General features: G+C 47.1%; 1 pseudogene; it reads left to right on the plus strand.

Moving 5' to 3' along the window:
- Positions 1-1,851: 1,851 nt before the first annotated feature.
- LOC148671453 (scavenger receptor cysteine-rich type 1 protein M130 pseudogene) lies at positions 1,852-19,426 on the plus strand (annotated as a pseudogene).
- The last annotated feature ends 105 nt before the right edge of the window (positions 19,427-19,531 follow it).

A 19,531-nucleotide genomic window follows, 5' to 3' on the forward strand; every position in this document is an offset into this window, starting at 1 on the left:
AGGAGACAGGAGGCTTTTCTCAGCTGCTGAGGAGCTCAGTGCTCATGGCCACTCAGGCTCAGAGGCTCTGGCAGCAGTCAGGTCTGAGAGCTTCTCCTCATATTGACACTGGGGCTCTGAGAGTCAGTCTCCATTCTGACAGGAACAGCCCCTCCTGTTCAGCCCTGAGAGACACACTGAGAGAGCTGTGTAGGCAGAGGACCTGTCACCCTGTAGAGCTCTGAACACTGGACTCTCCTGTGTCTCCCTGTGCAGCACTGGAGCTCTGAACACTGGGCTCCCTGTGTGTCCCTGTACAACAGCAGAGCTCTGAACACTGGGCTCCCTGTGTGTCTCCCTGTACAGCTCAGCTCTCAACTGCCACATCACACTGACACCCACAGCCTCACAGTACAGCTTGGCTTCCTGTGCTGGAAGAGCTCGGAGGAGCACAAACCACAGTCTCACTGCAGAGCCTGACCTGTAGCTCCAGTACAGCTCTGCCTTAAATCACCACTGTATTAACAAGGACTGAACTTTTTTTATTTCATAATTTTGTTGCTTTTTCAAATTTGAAACTGACTCTGTGGCTCCTGCTGCTGCAGCTATTATGGTGAAGCTGTAACACAAGAACTCTGCTATATTGAACAGGAGAGTTTAAATACAGCATAACTGCTAATACTACTACTGCTACCACAACTGCTGCTGCCACTGATACTACTGCTGCTACTACTGCTTCTACTACCTATAATAATAAGGAAGAGGATGTGAGCTGTGCAATCACACTGTTCAGCCTGGTGGTGCATCAGTCTATCAGTATCAGTTCAGCTCCACTGTGCTGTTAGAGAGTCTCAGTCATGCAGTCGGCTCCACACAGAGAGACACTGGGGCCACAGCTGGAGGGGTTGGAACATCTGTGTGGACTGGAGCTGCGCAGAGATAGACTGAGGGTCTGAGGGAGTCAACTGGAAGAGCTGCTGTCCAACAGGCTCAATACATAAGGGACAATCACTGCTGGGCTTTCTTTCTTTTTCATTTAAATTATTGATCACAGTCACAGGACAGCCAGTTCTTATTCAGTCCACCTTGTCTCCGTATTCCTGTGCTGACCTGAGTGACCTCACTGCCACCTTGAGCACAGGCTCTCCTCACACTGCCCTTGACCATGACCAGAAGACATTACTGTCTGGAGACACAACAACTCTGTGAGTCACTGCAGGACACCAGTCATTGGACACTGCCTGACACAGACAGCAAGACAGGACCATATTCAGGACACCAGTCATTGGACACTGCCTGACACAGACAGCAAGACAGGACCATATTCAGGACACCAGTCACTGGACACTGCCTTACACAGACAGAAAGACAGGAACAAGTTCTAGACACTTCCTGATACAGACAACAAGAATTACAGGACCATATATACATAATTGATTATCTTGATACTGATTTTCAATTATAATACTTGTCTAGAACTGCAAAGATTTTTTTTTGTTTAATATCTGATCTCTTCCTGCCCCTGCAGCACCTGCAGCCCTGCTGTCTGTATCTGTATCTGTGTTTCCTCCAGTGAGACACAGAGCTGCTCCTGTCTCTCCTCTCCTCCGCACTGCTGGGAGTGTCTTCAGGGAGAGGAAACAGTGATGTGTCTCTGATATATATGGAGATGACTGAAAGGGCCCTGTGTGATTGGCGTCCCGCCTGTGTGAGAGGTTCCTGCTGTCAGTCTGAAAAGGCAGTGCTGTGTGTGATTGGTGGGGCAGGGTGCTGTGTTGTTACTGGGGGTCCAGGGTGCAGAGCAGTAGCTCAGTTGCCCTGTGATTTCAGGGGTGAAGACAGGGGTCTCAGCTGTGCTCTGTCCTGATGACAATGGAGAGCTGCCTGTCCATCTTCTCTCTCGCTGTCCTGGTGCTGCACAGCTCAGCCAGTAAGTGTCCAGTCTTCTCCTCTCCAAACAGACAACAAGTGCAATTAATATTTTAGATGAAAAAGTATTTTTTTAAATAGTTTGGGTTGCGAGGTCCAGACAGACAGACAGACAATAACTGGAATTAAAGTTTAGATGGAAAAGTAGCAAGAAGTGGGTAGAAAAATTAATTATTTACCTTAAAATGTGTCTGTATTTTTCAAAATAATTATGTATTTTTTTCTAAGTCTGTGTGTGCAGAAACATAATTAGTTGCTTAGAAACGTTTTAAGTTGAGATCTTTGTGTTTATTTTAAATTCAGCTCTATGGGATTTTATTTAAATATTATTAAAATAATACATCTGAAATTATTAATATTATAATTAATTTTATTCTGATAGTACAATTCAGGAAAAAAAGCTATTGCCTAGAACAATTTTTTTAAAGCACTGTATGAATAATTTCATTTCCATCAATGTACAATCATATGGTTATAGTTTTAGATGGAAATGGAGCAAAAAAGTAATGGGAAAATGAGAGAATTTGGAAAATGGAGAATTTATTTTAAATGAAACTGTGGTATTTTATCAAAATTTGTTCCAAATTACATTTTCTGGGTTTGTTAGTTCCAAAAAAGTTAACAATCTACAATAATTTTATTAATATTTATTTAGTATAATTTCATATAGGAAACATAATTAATATTTACACCATGGGTGCTACATGTACTCCACTCATCTCCCCAGTATACTTCAATTCACTTCAATTTATTTTTATATCATGACTTTCTCAACAGGGTTACCCCAAGGCACTTAATTTACTTAATTACTTGTCAGTTAATTCCATATTCACGTTGGTAATACACTACACTGTGTCAGGCTGGGTCAGGATTGGGTTATTTTTTGCTGCCGTGTTAATCATCTATAGTAGCGGTTGGTCACAATCATCCTCTATTGATAATTTGTGAAAATATTTTGTGTGCTAATCTCTTAAAACGTTATGTACAAATAATAACAATAATACAATTCTTCATATAGTAGCAGCAATTTGAGTGATTTGCTGGAACATGTGAGACATTCTTCATTTACGTGAAAACAGAAGAAGTGTGAGCAATAAAGAAAAATGGTTCTATAATAATATTATACCATACAGGGTGAATCAGAAATATTTACCTGGGATGTTTATTGTTTTATTGTGCTGAACATTGTACAAGCTATTATTACATACTGGTGTATTAACAAATATTAGTGTGTTATTAAAGACTAGAGTATTATTAAGACACAGATATTTTATTATTACAGACAGAAATAGTAATAGAATAAGTGTGTTATTAAAGACTGGAATATCTTTGAGATTCTGATATTTTAGTATTAAAGACTGATGTTTTAATAGATAAACAGTAAGTGTGTTATTAACAACTAAATATTAAAGCATGTACGTGCGATAATTAAGACTGGAGTTTTAATGCTTTCATTATGTCACTTGTTTGTTCAAACAGTCACAACAAATGAATCTCACATGAATCTGTCTTTAAGATGTGTGAGATTCATTTGTTGTGAAAACAAATATTTCCTCTGTTTTACAGGAATAGGTGTTCCATTGTGATAGGAAGTTATATAATTATGTTTTAAAAATGTAAAGTACTGGAGTGCTAGGACAATTGTAGTTTTTAAAGTGTTAAAATATTAGTACTACTGTATCTGGTTCATGTAGACCAGGTTTTCTGTGTTAAGACATTGAAGAGGCATGCTGTAATGCAAATGAAACATTCTTTACTGATTTGGAAGTCAGAAAATGCAGAATTTAATAACAGTTGTGAAAATTGTTAGTATGGATGCTGCATTATTAGAAACTGGTGTCTTATTAGAAACTGAGGTGTAATAGCAATAATTTAAGAGCTACAGTAGAATGTCATATTATAACAAGAATTAAAAAATGGAAGTTGTGATTTATGTTAATACAGGATTTGACTGCTATTTCACAGCTAATTAATTTAGTTTGTGTTTTTAGATCTTATCTTAGTATCATAATAACAGGGGTTATTTTTGCATATTGTGGGGTTTTAAAAAGAATGTGTATTTGTTCTGTGTACATTAGAAATGTATAAAAATATGTATGTACATAAGGGTAATGCCAATTAAATATGCTGATGGAAAAAATAAACATTTCTGGAATGAGAATACCATAGTTAAAACTTATGTCCTTTCACAAAAAAGTTGTCACTTTGTTTTAATCCCTCTGACCAGCAATACAGCTTGTGCAGTGAGGCATTGCAACTTTCCAATCACACAAAAGCTCGTTAGGTGCACTTTTAGCCAATGAGGTACAGGTGTAACAATGCCTGAGCAGTACACCTTTAAAAAGGCCTTAATTCAAAGCTTAAGTCACTGCAAGATAAAGGCCACATTTCTTAGTTTTCTGTGCATTCCATAATGCCTCGAATGTCACCAGAAGCAAAGGAGAGGGCCATTGGCATGCTGCAGGCAGGCATGTCATGTGCCCACGTTGCCAGACACTATGGAGTAAGCCGCTCCACTGTGTCCCGACTGCAGAGAAGGTTTCAGCACACCAGCAGGACAGATGTCTGTCCAAGATCCGGTCACCCTCAAGTGACCAGACCAGAGCAGTACCGCCACATCAGACCATCTGAGAGATTGTTTCAGATCTACCACCTGTACTGCTGCTGAAACTGTCGGCAGTTATAATGCCTGCATCAGTGACAGGAGAGTGAGGCTCAATGGTGCTGGCCTTAGAGCAAGGCGACCTGTCAGAGGCCCTCTGCTCACACCTTCTAGACGTCACACCCGACTGGCTTGAGCCAGACAGGGGCTGCGATGGACTCATCAGCAGTGGCATCAGGTCCTCTTCACGAATGAGTCACTCTTCAGCCTGTTCCAGCCAGGCCAGAGTGTGGAGGGGAGGTGTTGCATTTTTTTTTCCATCAGTATATTTAGTTATTTAATATAATATGATTTAAGTTTTGAAATATTAAACAGGTAATCATGTAGAGATTCATAACTGCAGGACTTTTAGCAGTTTTTCAACATCACAATCATACAATGACTGTCATTATCAGTGTTTGTGAAACCCCTCTTGTCACAGGAGCTGGGACAGATAAAAAATATAGTAATTAAAGCCACTGTCCATTGAGGTACCGATAGCTCCCAAAAACTAGGAACACAGTCATTAAATCTACTGACCGGTGTGTTGATGTGTTGACCACAGCTCATAGGAACACAGGGAAACAGTCATTACAGTCGCTGTCCACTATAGTGACCATAGCACCAAGAAGGAACACAGTCATTACAGTCAGAAACATTGTTGCCACTGACTGCTGTAATGACCATAAGTTAAAAAGTTGCTTTTACATCAGCTATATAACCCTGCAATTGACACCTGGAAACCCCCTCAGAAGGTGTGAGCCTGGCCAGTACCTGGATGGGTTGCCTCCTGGGAAAGTTAAAGTTGCTGCTGGAAGAGGTTTTAATGGGACCAGTAAGGGGGCATTCATTCTATGGTCAGTGTGAGTCCTAACACACCAGTATAGTGATGGAGACACTCTACTGTAAAAAAACAATGTTTTTGAGATGGGACGTAAAATCTCTTGGTTCTCTATGGTTATTGAAAGTCCCAGGGTGTATCTTGAGAAGAGTAGAGGTGTTTTCCCCCTTTGTCTTGGCCAACTCTCACTCTGGCCTTCATGAAACATGGTCTACTTGTAATCCCCATCTATGAATTGGCTTCACAACTCCGTTCTCCTTCCCACTGAGAACTGATGTGTGGTGAGTGTACTTGCTGCTGTTGCATCATCCTGGTGGTGGTGGAGGGGAGTCCCCATTACCTGTAAAGAACTTTGAGTAGAGTGTTTCTTTTGTTCGTCTGTCTTCCAAACCAGTCCGCAATCCGTTTTCTCTATCCTTATTCAGTCCGTGTTCCAAAAGTCCGTAAAACCCCACAAATCCGCGCCGAGTCCAAATCACAAACCGTATACCGTTATCCTTTATTTATTCCGTAAATCCATTGTCCTTAAATCTTTATCCACACCAACCTGATTCCACTATCTCCTCTAAAACGCATTCACCTACTGGCTTCCGCGCCGGTTCGCTGTTTTCGGGGCATAATATATTTTGTTTCCTGATGAGACCCACCTGCGTCTCGTTGTCTTTCAGACTGAGCCCTTTCCATCTGCGGGTCAGCTGGTTTCTCTTAGCGGCCATCTTGGTCAGGTCCAAGTCAAGTATAGTGAGCAGATCGTTCCTAAAATACCTGTCCTGGATGACCCTTCCTCTGGTCCTCTTACAGTGTCTAGAAAAGCGATATATAAGTGTAAGGAATTATTTTTTTAAAAAAAACATAAATCGAAGACCCCGGAAGTCATGTTATCACTACAGACACTGTCCACGTTAGTAAACACAGGTCCCAGAAAAAATAAAGGAACACAGGTCCCAGCCCTCTGAAGTAAAAAAGTAATTAAAGCCACAGACCACTGAAGTGACCACAGCTCCCAGAATCCTAATAATACAGTCATTAGTCACAATAGTGACCAAAGCTTACTAAAAAAAACAGAAACAGTAGTCTTTGCCCCCTGAACTCATAGTCATTACAGGCACTGTCCACTGTAGTGACCAGAAACCCAGGAAGATGGAACCCTCTGAAGTCATACAGTCATTAAAACCACTGTCCTCCGTAGTGATCACAGTTTCCGGAAATGCTTAAACACTGCTTCAGCTGTTTGAAGTCATACAGTCATTACAGCTGCTCACTGTCTACCGTGGTGACAATAGCTCCCAAAAGCCAAGTAACACAAGTCCCAGCACTTTGACATCATGAAGTCATTATAACCAAGGTCCAGTGCAGTAACCCCAGCTCCCAGAACCACTGCAACACAAGTCACAGATTTCTGGTGTCATACAGGCATTACTGTCACTGTCTGCTGTCATGACAACAGCTCCTGGATTACAGAAAAAATGAAGCAATATTTCCATCTTTTCAAACATACAATTCAATCTTTTTCTCTCATGTCAATGACATTAGTTGTGTGAGTCAGTGTGTGTATTAATCAGTTTGTCTGTCTCTCCAGACATTGTGTTATTAGATCCTGTCCTCTCTCTCCAGGCAGCACTGATGTGAGGTTGGTGAATGGTGCCAGTCCCTGTGAGGGGACAGTGGAGATTCATCACAGTGGACAGTGGGGGACGATTGATGACAGTGGCTGGGATATCAATGATGCTGCAGTGGTGTGCAGACAGCTGGGCTGTGGATCTGCTGTTTCAGCACCAGGAGGAGCTCACTTTGGACCAGGGTCTGGATCAATCCTGCTGAGTCACATTTCCTGCAGCGGGTCAGAGTCTACGCTGAGGGACTGTGGCTCAGAATCAAAAGTTTACTCCCATATTTATGATGTTGGAGTAATCTGTTCAGGTAACAGGCTGCATTCAACAATGAATATTAACTTATAAAAATACATATATCTCGGTTAAATAATAAGAAATAAAACATTAAATATAACAATAATTTAATACTATTTAGAAATGTGAGGAGTTCATTTATCTTATTTTATTTTTCTTTAATCCAGGGACCTCTTTCTTTCTCAGACCTTTGTTAAAGGAAAGCAGGGTTTTGGCCACAACAAAATTGTTAGGTATCTTGTTCCGAACCCCCAGATCCTTTTGTGTAAAGAGCTGCATCCTGTTCTCACTTTTAAATGTTTCAACTTCTGTCCTCTGCACCTTGTTTCTCTGACGTCCACAGGGTTAACATTGCCATGGCCCATGTCATGAGGATTTCTAAATACATATGTCAGTTTCCCTCTCTCCTGAAGACTAGAAAGGTGTTGTTCCTTCAGCCTGTCAGTGTAGAATATCCTTTAATACCCCAATATGTATCTGGTTATCCTTTTATGGACTGATACTAGTGTAGCGGTTTATTTTGTTTTTCCTAAGCGGTGACCAGAATTGCACCACTGTGTCAGGGGATAAAGGTACAGAGACACTGGCCAAAAGGGATCAGCTAGTGCCTGTTTGTTAACATGAAGTGACTGATGTCCCTCAAGTGACTTAAAAAAGGATAAAATATGACCCACATGTTGTCATTTGGGCTGCATACTCTAGTATGTTAATTTCATTAAACAGTGCTGAATTGGTCAGATCTGCATATTAATATCTGTTGTATCTCTGCTACAACAGATGTTCTACTTGCCTCAGAATTGCTTCATAATCTGCTTTCTGTAAATTTGTGAGATTGGCCTCAACCTGTTCAAATTCAAAATGTACTTCAAAGCACACCATACTATTATTGCAGTTCCATAATTATTCTCACTTTTGTTACTCTCTGTCTTGATTGTTAAAAAAATAGATTTAAATAAGCATTTCCTCTTGTAGATTCTCTAACCAACTGGACAAGAAAGCTGTCACTATCCATCTTCCATTTTGTTTTCTGTTCCTACATTTCTTATAGGTTTTTTCTAATCTACGTATATGGGGAAAGTTAAAGTCTCTCATAAAATCCATGTCTTCAAAATAAATTCTTAATTTCATTACACAGTGTTGGAATATTATTATCCGCAGTTATTTCTCTGTGGCATATGCCTACTGTAATTTAGCATTTAATGTATGTGTGAGACATACTGTAGCCTGGTGTCACAGGGTTGAGGTGCTGACAGCTGTATGCCACCACAATTTTGAAGAGCAGCCTAGCAGAACACAGCTGCTAGTGTGTTAGTGCTGCGCCAAGGAGCCTGGCTCTCAGAGAGAGTGATGCACGAAGGAGCTGCAGAAGGCTCTGAAACACAAACAGGCTCAGTCATTGCCTTTTTGGACCACTGGTAAGGTAATGAGGGAGGTAGAGCAGTTCAGGACAAATGGGTCCTACTGGAAGAGGGTTTGCATTGCTACTACCCCACAAGGGGATTAGTGTGACAGGCAGCTGTCCATGTCTCTCTGCTCTGAGACCTCGGGCATGACCTTGGAGGAGATTACAGAGCAGAACGAGGTAAGAAAACAATTATACCACTGAGGTGTAGCCTAGGGTATTGTGAGCAATGGGATTAGAGATTGTCAGTTAGGTTAATGATTAGAGGGAAGTGTGGTCACCACGAATCCTGTTCTCCAAAGATGGGATTTTGATGATACCCATATTCTTGAAGCAGAGTGAGTAAAAATGAGCCAACAGTCTGTGTTGACCACATGCACCCACCTGGATCAGTGCCCTATTTGGCATATCAATGTGTTAACACATCCAGTATGTTGTTCACAGAATTAAATTTGTAGTTTTCCTTACCCTGGATTTTGTAGATCTACTGAGAAAATCTGGTGATGTTCTTCTCTTTGTTGCCAATGTGTCTGAATTTCACACCTTTAAGAATGTTATTTATAACAATATGATTTACACCAATATCATTTGTACCTGCATTGAAAGGAACAGGGTTACTGGTCACTGGCCTTAGCTAAGAGTCTTCTGACTTTACAGACAACATCAGTCACCTTTATTCCAGGGAGATATCACACTGTGGTCATCTCACATCTCTGATGCAGTCTCAATAGTGCTCATCTAAAGAATATATTCCTCAGAGAGGTTCAGAACCAGCTGACTGAATGACTCTGTCCTGGTCAGTATGGATAGTTTCAGGACCAGTTGACTGAGAGACTCTGGTCTGGTCAGTGGTCTTGTCTGGTCCTGGTCAGGATGTAAAGTTTCAGGACCAGCTGATTAAGGGTTCTCTGTCCTGGTCAGTGTGGACAGCTTCGGGTTCCAGCTGAGTGAGGGACTCTCTCCTTGTCAGTGTGGACATTTTCAGGACAGGCTGACTGAGGGACTCTGTTGTGGTCTGTGTGGACAGTTTCAGGACCAGCTGTTTAATAATAATAATAATTGCTTACACTTATATAGCGCTTTTCTGGACACTCCACTCAAAGCTCTTTACAGGTAATGGGGACTCCCCTCCACCACCACCAATGTGCAGCATCCACCTGGATGATGCGACAGCAGCCATAGTGCGCCAGAACACTCACCACACATCAGCTATCAGTGGGGAGGAGAGCAGAGTAATGTAGCCAATTCATAGAGGGGGATTATTAGGAGGCCATGATTGGTAAGGGCCAATTGGAAATTTTGGGCAGGACACCAGGGTTACACACCTACTCTTTTCGAGAAGCGCCCTGGGATTTTTAATGACCACAGAGAGTCAGGACCTCGGTTTTACGTCTCATCCGAAGGACGGCGCCTGTTTACAGTATAGTGTCCCTGTCACTATACTGGGACATTAGGACCCACATGGACCGCAGGGTGAGTGCCCCCTGCTGGCCCCACTTACACCTCTTCCAGCAGCAATCTTAGTTTTTCCCAGTGTTTGACTGTTAAAGCAGACTGAATGACTCTCTCCTGGTCAGTGAGGACTGGTTAAGGTCCAGCAGACTGAGAGACTCTATCCTAGTCACTCTGAACGGTTTCAGGACAGGCTGACTGCGGGACTCTATCCTGGTCAGTGTGGACAGTTTCAGGTCCAGCTGACTGACGGACTCTCTCCTGGTCAGTATGGACTGCTTCAGGTCCAGCTGACTGAGAAACTCATCCTGGTCAGTGTGGACAGTTTCAGGTCCAGCTGACTGAGAAACTCTATCCTGGTCAGTGTGGACAGTTTCAGGAACAGCTGACTGACGGACTCTCTCCTGGTCAGTATGGACTGCTTCAGGTCCAGCTGACTGAGAAACTCATCCTGGTCAGTGTGGACAGTTTCAGGTCCAGCTGACTGATGGACTCTATCCTTGTCAGTGTGGACAGTTTCAGGTTCAGCTAAATAAGGATCTCTGTCCTGGTCAGTGTGGACAGTTTCAGGTCCAGCTGATTGACAGTTAAAGCAGACTGAGGGACTCTATCCTTCAGTGTGGGCAGTTTCAGGTCCAGCTGACAGAGGGACTCTGTTCTAGTCAGTGTGGACAGTTTCAGGTCCAACTGACACATGGACTCTATCCTGGTCAGTGTGGACAGTTTCAGGACCGGCTGACTGAGGGACTCTGTTCATGTCAGTGTGGACATTTTCTGGTCCAGCTGACTGAGGGACTGTTCTGGTCAGTGTTTAGAGTTTCAGGACCAGTTGTTTGACAGTTACAACAGACTGAGAAATTCCATCCTGGTCAGTGTGGACAGTTTCAGGACTAGATGTCTCAGAGGAATCTATGAGGGGGTACCCAATTCCCTGTATTAACACTAAGAAAACATTAATCTTCTTTACAACTAAAAGCATTCAGTTTTTGAACAATCGAAAAATGTTTGCAGGTAGAGATATTAATGTTGTCTGACTCTTTGGAAGGTACTCTTTTTTGGTTGGTTTAACCTTATGGTACTGTAGGAGTGCACAATTTGTATTCCAATTTGTAGGAATACAAATTGAATGTTATTTTGAGTTATGGTGTTGGACTATTCTTGTATTTGTTATTTTTGTGAGCTTGTGATGTGCAAGACAAATTCCCTTTGAAGAAACAACGTTCCAGGATAGACAGTTGCACTAGCAGTTCCAGTCTGTGATAGTCCTGGTCTGTCAGTGTCCAGGTCATACACTCCTGCTCTAGCAGTCCCAGGCAGTGGTAGTCCTGGTCTGTCAGTGTCCAGGTCATAAAGTCCTGCTCCACCAGTGCAAGGCTGTGACAGTCCTGGCTTTATCCAGAGTGTGTGTCAGTGCTAAGGTCTGACTGTCCTGCTCCAGCAGTGTCAGGCTGTGACAGTCCTGGTCTTGTCCAGAGTGTGTGTCAGTGCCCAGGTCTGACTGTCCTGTCCCAGCAGTGTCAGGCTGTGACAGTCCTGGTCTTGTCCAGAGTGTCTGTCAGTGCCCAGGTCTGACTGTCCTGTTCCAGCAGTGTCAGGCTCTGACAGTCCTGGTCTTGTCCAGAGTGTCTGTCAGTGCCCAGGTCAGACAGTCCTGCTCCAGCAGTGCCAGGCTGTGACAGTCCTGGCTTTATCCAGAGTGTGTGTCAGTGCTAAGGTCTGACTGTCCTGCTCCAGCAGTTCCAGGCTGTGACAGTCCTGGTCTTGTCCAGAGTGTGTGTCAGTGCCCAGGTCTGACTGTCCTGTCCCAGCAGTGTCAGGCTGTGACAGTCCTGGTCTTGTCCAGAGTGTCTGTCAGTGCCCAGGTCTGACTGTCCTGTTCCAGCAGTGTCAGGCTCTGACAGTCCTGGTCTTGTCCAGAGTGTCTGTCAGTGCCCAGGTCAGACAGTCCTGCTCCAGCAGTGCCAGGCTGTGACAGTCCTGGTCTTATCCAGAGTGTGTGTCAGTGCCCAGGTCAGACAGTCCTGCTCCAGCAGTTCCAGGCTGTGACAGTCCTGGTCTTGTCCAGAGTGACTGTCAGTGCCCAGGTCAGACAGTCCTGTTCCAGCAGTGTCAGGCTGTGACAGTCCTGGTGTTGTCCAGAGTGTGTGTCAGTGCCCAGGTCAGACAGTCCTGCTCCAGCAGTGCCAGGCTGTGACAGTCCTGGTCTTGTCTCGAGTGTCTGTCAGTGGCCAGGTCAGACAGTCCTGCTCCACCAGTGTCAGGCTGTGACAGTCCTGGTCTTGTCCAGAGTGTGTGTCAGTGCCCAGGTCAGACAGTCCTGCTCCACCAGTGCCAGACTATGACAGTCCTGGTCTTGTCCTGAGTGTCTGTCAGTGCCCAGGTCAGACAGTCCTGTTCCAGCAGTGTCAGGCTGTGACAGTCCTGGTCTTGTCCAGAGTGTGTGTCAGTGCCCAGGTCAGACAGTCCTGCTCCAGCAGTGCCAGGCTGTGACAGTCCTGGTCTTGTCCAGAGTGTGTGTCAGTGTCCAGGTCAGACAGTCCTGTTCCAGCAGTGCCAGGCTGTGACAGTCCTGGTCTTGTCCTGAGTGTCTGTCAGTGCCCAGGTCAGACAGTCCTGCTCCAGCAGTGCCAGACTATGACAGTCCTGGTCTTCTCCAGTGTGTGTGTCAGTGCCCAGGTCAGACAGTCCTGCTCCACCAGTGTCAGGCTGTGACAGTCCTGGTCTTGTCCAGAGTGTCTGTCAGTGCCCAGGTCAGACAGTCCTGCTCCAGCAGTTCCAGGCTGTGACAGTCCTGGTCTTGTCCAGAGTGTCTGTCAGTGCCCAGGTCTGACTGTCCTGTTCCAGCAGTGTCAGGCTCTGACAGTCCTGGTCTTGTCCAGAGTGTCTGTCAGTGCCCAGGTCAGACAGTCCTGCTCCAGCAGTGCCAGGCTGTGACAGTCCTGGTCTTGTCCAGAGTGTCTGTCAGTGCCCAGGTCTGACTGTCCTGTTCCAGCAGTGTCAGGCTCTGACAGTCCTGGTCTTGTCCAGAGTGTCTGTCAGTGCCCAGGTCAGACAGTCCTGCTCCAGCAGTGCCAGGCTGTGACAGTCCTGGCTTTATCCAGAGTGTGTGTCAGTGCTAAGGTCTGACTGTCCTGCTCCAGCAGTTCCAGGCTGTGACAGTCCTGGTCTTGTCCAGAGTGTGTGTCAGTGCCCAGGTCTGACTGTCCTGTCCCAGCAGTGTCAGGCTGTGACAGTCCTGGTCTTGTCCAGAGTGTCTGTCAGTGCCCAGGTCTGACTGTCCTGTTCCAGCAGTGTCAGGCTCTGACAGTCCTGGTCTTGTCCAGAGTGTCTGTCAGTGCCCAGGTCAGACAGTCCTGCTCCAGCAGTGCCAGGCTGTGACAGTCCTGGTCTTATCCAGAGTGTGTGTCAGTGCCCAGGTCAGACAGTCCTGCTCCAGCAGTTCCAGGCTGTGACAGTCCTGGTCTTGTCCAGAGTGACTGTCAGTGCCCAGGTCAGACAGTCCTGTTCCAGCAGTGTCAGGCTGTGACAGTCCTGGTGTTGTCCAGAGTGTGTGTCAGTGCCCAGGTCAGACAGTCCTGCTCCAGCAGTGCCAGGCTGTGACAGTCCTGGTCTTGTCTCGAGTGTCTGTCAGTGGCCAGGTCAGACAGTCCTGCTCCACCAGTGTCAGGCTGTGACAGTCCTGGTCTTGTCCAGAGTGTGTGTCAGTGCCCAGGTCAGACAGTCCTGCTCCACCAGTGCCAGACTATGACAGTCCTGGTCTTGTCCTGAGTGTCTGTCAGTGCCCAGGTCAGACAGTCCTGTTCCAGCAGTGTCAGGCTGTGACAGTCCTGGTCTTGTCCAGAGTGTGTGTCAGTGTCCAGGTCAGACAGTCCTGTTCCAGCAGTGCCAGGCTGTGACAGTCCTGGTCTTGTCCTGAGTGTCTGTCAGTGCCCAGGTCAGACAGTCCTGCTCCAGCAGTGCCAGGCTGTGACAGTCCTGGTCTTGTCCCGAGTCTCTGTCAGTGCCCAGGTCAGACAGTCCTGCTCCAGCAGTTCCAGGCTGTGACAGTCCTGGTCTTGTCCAGAGTGTGTGTCAGTGCCCAGGTCAGACAGTCCTGTTCCAGCAGTGTCAGGCTGTGACAGTCCTGGTCTTGTCCAGAGTGTGAGTCAGTGCCCAGGTCAGACAGTCCTGCTCCAGCAGTGCCAGACTATGACAGTCCTGGTCTTCTCCAGAGTGTGTGTCAGTGCCCAGGTCAGACAGTCCTGCTCCACCAGTGTCAGGCTGTGACAGTCCTGGTCTTGTCCAGAGTGTCTGTCAGTGCCCAGGTCAGACAGTCATACTCCACCAGTGCCAGACTATGACAGTCCTGGTCTTGTCCTGAGTGTCTGTCAGTGCCCAGGTCAGACAGTCCTGTTCCAGTAGTGTCAGGCTGTGACAGTCCTGGTCTTGTCCAGTGTGTGTGTCAGTGCCCAGGTCTGACTGTCCTGTTCCAGCAGAGTCAGGCTGTGACAGTCCTGGTCTTGTCCAGAGTGTGTGTCAGTGCCCAGGTCAGACAGTCCTGCTCCAGCAGTGCCAGGCTGTGACAGTCCTGGTCTTATCCAGAGTGTGTGTCAGTGCCCAGGTCAGACAGTCCTGCTCCAGCAGTGCCTGGCTGTGACAGTCCTGGTCTTGTCCAGAGTGTGTGTCAGTGCCCAGGTCAGACAGTCCTGTTCCAGCAGTGTCAGGCTGTGACAGTCCTGGTCTTGTCCCGAGTGTGTGTCAATGCCCAGGTCAGACAGTCCTGCTCCAGCAGTTCCAGGCTGTGACAGTCCTGGTATTGTCCAGAGTGTGTGTCAGTGCCCAGGTCAGACAGTCCTGTTCCACCAGTTCCAGACTGTGACAGTCCTGGTCTTGTCCAGAGTGTCTGTCAGTGCCCAGGTCAGACAGTCCTGCTCCACCAGTGCCAGGCTGTGACAGTCCTGATCTTATTCAGAGAGTCTGTCAGTGCCCAGGTCAGACAGTCCTGTTCCAGCAGTGCCAGGCTGTGACATTCCTGGTCTTGTCCAGAGTGTGTGTCAGTGCCCAGGTCAGACAGTCCTGCTCCAGCAGTGCCTGGCTGTGACAGTCCTGGTCTTGTCCAGAGTGTGTGTCAGTGCCCAGGTCAGACAGTCCTGCTCCAGCAGTTCCAGGCTGTGACAGTCCTGGTCTTGTCCAGAGTGTGTGTCAATGTCCAGGTCAGACAGTCCTGTTCCAGCAGTGCCAGGCTGTGACAGTCCTGGTCTTGTCCAGAGTGTGTGTCAGTGCCCAGGTCAGACAGTCCTGCTCCAGCAGTGCCTGGCTGTGACAGTCCTGGTCTTGTCCCGAGTCTCTGTCAGTGCCCAGGTCAGACAGTCCTGCTCCAGCAGTTCCAGGCTGTGACAGTCCTGGTCTTGTCCAGAGTGTGTGTCAGTGCCCAGGTCAGACAGTCCTGTTCCAGCAGTGTCAGGCTGTGACAGTCCTGGTCTTGTCCAGAGTGTGTGTCAGTGCCCAGGTCAGACAGTCCTGCTCCACCAGTGTCAGGCTGTGACAGTCCTGGTCTTGTCCAGAGTGTCTGTCAGTGCCCAGGTCAGACAGTCCTGCTCCACCAGTGTCAGGCTATGACAGTCCTGGTCTTGTCCTGAGTGTCTGTCAGTGCCCAGGTCAGACAGTCCTGTTCCAGTAGTGTCAGGCTGTGACAGTCCTGGTCTTGTCCAGTGTGTGTGTCAGTGCCCAGGTCTGACTGTCCTGTTCCAGCAGAGTCAGGCTGTGACAGTCCTGTTCTTGTCCAGAGTGTGTGTCAGTGCCCAGGTCAGACAGTCCTGCTCCAGCAGTGCCTGGCTGTGACAGTCCTGGTCTTGTCCAGAGTGTGTGTCAGTGCCCAGGTCAGACAGTCCTGCTCCAGCAGTTCCAGGCTGTGACAGTCCTGGTCTTGTCCAGAGTGTGTGTCAGTGCCCAGGTCAGACAGTCCTGTTCCAGCAGTGGCAGACTTTGACAGTCCTGGTCTTGTCCAGAGTGTCTGTCAGTGCCCAGGTCAGACAGTCCTGCTCCACCAGTGCCAGGCTGTGACAGTCCTGGTCTTGTCCAGAGTGTGTGTCAGTGCCCAGGTCAGACAGTCCTGGTCTTGTCCAGAGTGTCTGTCAGTGCCCAGGTCAGACAGTCCTGCTCCACCAGTGTCAGGCTGTGACAGTCCTGGTCTTGTCCAGAGTGTGTGTCATTGCCCAGGTCTGACTGTCCTGTTCCAGCAGTGTCAGGCTGTGACAGTCCTGGTCTTATCCAGAGTGTCTGTCAGTGCCCAGGTCAGACTGTCCTGTTCCAGCAGTGCCAGGCTGTGACAGTCCTGGTCTTGTCCCGAGTGTCTGTCAGTTCCCAGGTCTGACAGTCCTGCTCCAGCAGTGCCAGGCTGTGACAGTCCTGGTCTTGTCCAGAGTTTGTGTCAGTGCCCAGGTCAGACAGTCCTGCTCCAGCAGTGCCAGCCTGTGACAGTCCTGGTCTTGTCCAGAGTGACTGTCAGTGCCCAGGTCAGACAGTCCTGCTCCACCAATCCCAGGCTGTGACAGTCCTGGTCTTGTCCAGAGTGTCTGTCAGTGCCCAGGTCAGACAGTCCTGCTCCACCAGTGTCAGGCTGTGACAGTCCTGGTCTTGTCCAGAGTGTGTGTCAGTGCCCAGGTCAGACAGTCCTGCTCTAGTAATGCCAGGCTGTGACAGTGCTGGTCTTGTCCAGAGTGACTGTCAGTGCCCAGGTCAGACAGTCCTGCTCCACCAATCCCAGGGTGTGACAGTCCTGGTCTTGTCCAGAGTGTGTGTCAATGCCCATGTCAGACAGTTCTGCTCCAGCAGTGTCAGGCTGTGACAGTCCTGGTCTTTTCCAGAGTGTGTGTCAATGCCCAGGTCAGACAGTTCTGCTCCACCAGTGCCAGGCTGTGACAGTCCTGGTCTTGTCCTGAGTGTCTGTCAGTGCTCAGGTCAGACTGTCCTGTTCCAGCAGTGTCAGGCTATGACAGTCCTGGTCTTGTCCAGAGTGTGTGTCAGTGCCCAGGTCAGACAGTCCTGCTCCAGCAGTGCCAGGCTGTGACAGTCCTGGTCTTGTCCAGAGTGTGTGTCAGTGCCCAGGTCAGACAGTCCTGCTCCAGCAGTGCCAGGCTGTGACAGTCCTGGTCTTGTCCAGAGTGTCTGTCAGTGCCCAGGTCAGACAGTCCTGCTCCAGCAGTGCCAGGCTGTGACAGTCCTGATCTTGTCCAGAGTGTCTGTCAGTGCCCAGGTCAGACAGTCCTGCTCCAGCAGTGCCAGGCTGTGACAGTCCTGGTCTTGTCCAGAGTGTGTGTCAGTGCCCAGGTCAGACAGTCCTGCTCCAGCAGTGCCAGGCTGTGACAGTCCTGGTCTTGTCCAGAGTGTATGTCTTTGTAGAAGTAAAGGCTATTTCATTTCAAGTTCCAGGTCAGACAGATGTCCCAGCAATGCTAGTCTGTGACAACTCACAGTGCCTGTCTGTGGTCTTGTCCAGAGTGTGTACCAGTGCCCAGGTCAGACAGTCCTGCCCCAGTAGTGCCAGGTTGTGACAGTCCTGTTCACAGTTTTTGTCAGGGGGCAGGTCAGGCAGTCCAGCTGCAACAGTAGCTGGACTGGGTGTGATAGGCTTGGTTTTCTATAACCTCTGCACCACTTTGGACGTGACGTCTAAAACAACTTTATTTTTTATATGTAAGTGTTCATTTCTGCTTTATATTGAAGGACATTGTTTAGTTCCCAGGTTTTCTTCAAGTTTATCAGGAAGCTTTGGGGTAGAATGTGTTCTTCATCTTGGTTCAGGGTCTCAGATATCTGCAGGTCAATTACTTGTGTTTCACAACCAAATTCCCACTTTGAAGCCCAGAGTTCTAGGATGTCAGCTCCTATGACACAGTGGGGTGTCATGAGGGTTTGGTCATTTTACTTATTTTTCATTGATCTCTCAGTGTTTCTGTGGAAGTGACTTGATCTGCAGTGAATGTGTGCCTGATAATTTACAGATTAATTTTTAGCTGAGCAATTTCCCAAAATTCCAAAACAGTGTATAGTTTTAGTATTCTTTAGAATTCCTCACAATTTTGTTCAAATAATGAATACTCACTCTCTATTCCTGCTCTCTCTTCCTATCTTTTCTTATATTCAAGCATATCGAGTGGTCAGGGACAGTGATCTCTGTTATTGTTCTGATATTCCACCTCATTGAGGGGTCAGAAAGGTCAGGGACAGTGATCTCTGTTATTGTTCTGAAATTCCAGCTCATCGAGGGGTCAGAGTGGTTGGAGGCAGTGATCTCTGCTCTGGGAGACTGGAAGTGCAGCACGGAGAGACCTGGGGCTCAGTGTGTGACTCTGACTTTGACTGGCAGGATGCAGAAGTTGTCTGTCGAGAGCTGGACTGTGGGGTTCCCTCACAGGTGCTGAAGGGGGCTCATTTCGGGAAGGGGGAGGGACAGGTCTGGACAGAGGAGTTTCAGTGCCGGGGAAGTGAATCGCACCTGTCCTTCTGTCCAAAGTCCTCCACAATGACACAGAGCTGCACCCATGAGAACGATGTGGGACTGGAGTGTTTTGGTAAGAGGGGGATAATTCATTTCATTTTGTTTTTAATGGAGCTCAAAACTGAAGCTTAGAAGAGAAACAAATAAGTGTTGCTATAGCTCTGATTCAATACTGGGGATTGGTGTTTAACCATGAAAACTCAATACGATGATCTTCTGATCAACAGTAACTTAATTAAACCATAAATTACCAGCCTTGCTGATGAAGAAAGTATTTCAGATTGAATTGGATCGAACAGTAACACGTTAGTGAGATACTTATATGACAGTAATTTAAAGCTCAGTATTGTAAGGATACTTGAAGGGTTATTGCTGGTTGTTGTGTTGTGACACTTTGTCTCTGCTCTCTCCCCTGTCCGGTGTGCAGGATACACAGGGTTCAGGCTGGCGAACGGCTCAGACTCCTGCTCTGGCCGAGTGGAGTTACAGTGGCTCTTCAGGGACTGGGGGACAGTGTGTGACCAGTACTGGGACCTGAGAGATGCCAGTGTTCTCTGCCAGCAGCTGGGCTGTGGGGAGGCTGTAGCAGCTCCAGGACAGGCCTGGTTTGGACAGGGCAGTGGAGCAGTAAGGGCTGATGTGTTTGAGTGCTGGGGCAATGAGAGCCGTCTCTCACACTGTGCTGTCTCTTCATGGGGGAGAGCAGGGTGCTCTCATGGACAGGACGCAGGAGTCATCTGCTCTGGTGAGAATTATGTTTAAAAATCATGTGCTTACACACAGCAGCACACTGTCTTCATGATTTACTGAATACCTGCTCTGTTACACGCTGCCAGTAAAAATATATTCCTTAAAGCATGTGAGCGTATTTGAATCATATCATATATAACTCAAATATTAA

Source organism: Lepisosteus platostomus, chromosome 5, assembly GCF_059453375.1.
Source record: "Lepisosteus platostomus isolate fLepPlt1 chromosome 5, fLepPlt1.hap1, whole genome shotgun sequence".
In the NCBI taxonomy this organism is placed as follows: Eukaryota; Metazoa; Chordata; class Actinopteri; order Semionotiformes; family Lepisosteidae; genus Lepisosteus; species Lepisosteus platostomus.